This window comes from Arachis hypogaea, chromosome 6, assembly GCF_003086295.3.
Source record: "Arachis hypogaea cultivar Tifrunner chromosome 6, arahy.Tifrunner.gnm2.J5K5, whole genome shotgun sequence".
Taxonomy (NCBI): Eukaryota; Viridiplantae; Streptophyta; class Magnoliopsida; order Fabales; family Fabaceae; genus Arachis; species Arachis hypogaea.
Window position 1 is genome coordinate 19,356,145 of NC_092041.1, and position 2,721 is coordinate 19,358,865.

Below are 2,721 nucleotides of genomic sequence, written 5' to 3' on the forward strand. Positions count from 1 at the left end.
AAAGCCTTGTTGAGGCTTTTGTTGATCCTTCCATGAGAAATTTGGATGATTTCTCCATGATGAATTATAGGTGTTTCCATAAGGTTCACCCATGTAATTAACCTCTGCCATAGCAGGGTTCTCAGGATCATAAGCTTCTTCAGAAGCTGCCTCTTTAGTACTGTTGGATGCATGTTGCCATCCATTCAGACTTTGAGAGATCATGTTGACCTGTTGAGTCAACACTTTATTCTGAGTCAATATGGCATTCAGAACATCAATTTCAAGAACTCCTTTCTTCTGAGGTATCCCATTATTCACGGAATTCCTCTCAGAAGTGTACATGAATTGGTTGTTTGCAACTATATCAATGAGTTCTTGAGCCTCTTCAGGTGTTTTCTTTAGGTGAATAGATCCACCTGCAGAATGGTCCAATGACATTTTTGAAAATTCAGATAGACCATAATAGAATATATCTAATATGGTCCATTCTGAAAACATGTCAGATGGACATCTTTTGGTCAGCTGCTTGTATCTTTCCCAAGCTTCATAGGGGGATTCACCATCTTTTTGTTTGAAGGTTTGAACATCCACTCTTAGCTTGCTCAGCTTTTGAGGAGGAAAGAATTTATCCAAGAAGGCTGTGACCAGCTTATCCCATGAGTCCAGGCTATCCTTGGGTTGTGAATCCAACCATATTCTAGCTCTGTCTCTTACAGCAAAAGGGAAAAGCATGAGTCTGTAGACTTCAGGATCAACTCCATTCGTCTTTACAGTCTCACAGATCTGCAAGAACTCAGTTAGAAACTGATAAGGATCTTCAGATGGAAGTCCATAAAACTTGCAGTTTTGTTGCATTAAGGCAACTAGCTGAGGTTTCAGCTCAAAGTTATTGGCTCCAATGGCAGGACTGGAGATGCTTCTTCCATCAAATTTGGACGTTGGCTTTGTGAAGTCACCAAGAATTCTCCTTGCATTATTATTATTTTCGGCTGCCATCTCCTTCTCTTGTTCTAATATTTCTGAAAGATTACCTTTAGATTGTTGTAACTTAGCTTCTCTTAATTTTCTCTTCAGAGTCCTTTCAGGTTCTGGATCAATTTCAACAAGAGTGCCTTTATCCTTGTTCCTGCTCATATGAAAGAGAAGAAAACAAGAAAAGAAAGAGGAATCCTCTATGTCACAGTATAGAGATTCCTTTATGTTAGTAGAAAAAGAAAGGGGAGAAGAAAGTAGAAGAGGGGATTCGGATATTAGGTGGAGAGGGGTGAAGAGAAGTGTTAGTAATTAAATAAATAAATAGAATAAGAAAAGAGAGGGAGAATTTCGAAAACAATTTTGAAAAAGGGGTTAGTAATTTTCGAAAATTAAAGATAAGATAAGATTAAAATTAAAATTTAAAAAAAAAAGAATTTTTTTTGAAAAAGAGATGAGATATTTTCAAAAATTAGAGAGGGAAAAGTAGTTAGGTGGTTTTGAAAAAGATAAGAAACAAATAAAAAGTCAAAGAGTTAGTTGAAAAAGATATTAAAATCAAAATTTGAAAAGATAAGAAGATAGGAGGTTAGATAAGATATTTTGAAATCAAATTTTGAAAAAGATAAAATTTTTGAAAAAGATAAGATAAGAGATAAAAAGATTTAATTTAAAAATTTTGAAATTACTTACTTCACTAACAAGAAACTACAAGATAAGATTCTAGAACTTAAAGATTGAACCTTTCTTAACAAGAAATAACAAACTTCAAATTTTTGAATCAATCACATTAATTGTTAGCTAATTTTCGAAAATATGATATAAAGATAAGAAAAAGATTTTGAAAATTATTTTGAAAAAGATTTTTGAAAATTTTCGAAAAAGAGGAAAAATTGGAAAAGATATGATTTTTGAAAAAGATTTTGAAAAGATAAGATTTTTAAAATTGAAAATTTGACTTGACTTGTAAGAAACAACTAATTTTGAAAATTTTTGACTAAGTCAACTCAAATTTTCAAAAATTTGGAGAGAAATAAGGAAAAGATATTTTTTTGATTTTTGAATTTTTAATGATAAGAGAGAAAAATACAAACATGACCCAAAACATGCAAATTTTGGATCAAAACACAAGATGCATGCAAGAATACTATGAATGTCAAGATGAACACCAAGAACACTTTGAAGATCATGATGAACATCAAGAACATAATTTTGAAGAATTTTTGATGCAAAGAAAACATGCAATACACCAAACTTAGAAATCTTTAATGCATGGGCTCTAACAAACAAAAAATGCATATGAAAAACAACAAAAGACACAAAACAACAAATCATCAAGATCAAACAAGAAGACTTGTCAAGAACAACTTGAAGATCATGAAGAACACCATGAATGCATGAATTTTCGAAAAAATGTAAGAAAGATTTTTAAAGCATGCAATTGACACCAAACTTAAAAATTGACTCAATACTCAAACAAGAAACACAAAATAATTTTTTTATTTTTATGATTTTATGATTTTTTTTGGATTTTTATTAATTTTTTTCGAAAATAAGGTTTGGAAAAACGAAAAAGAAAAGAAAAATTTTGAAAAAGTTTTTGAAAAGAAAATTACCAAATCTGAGCAACAAGATGAACCGTCAGTTGTCCATACTCGAACAATCCCCGGCAACGGCGCCAAAAACTTGGTGGACGAAATTGTGATCCTTAAAGTTGGTCTCTTTGTATTTGTATGAAATCAAAAATACCCCAAAGAGATCATGGTG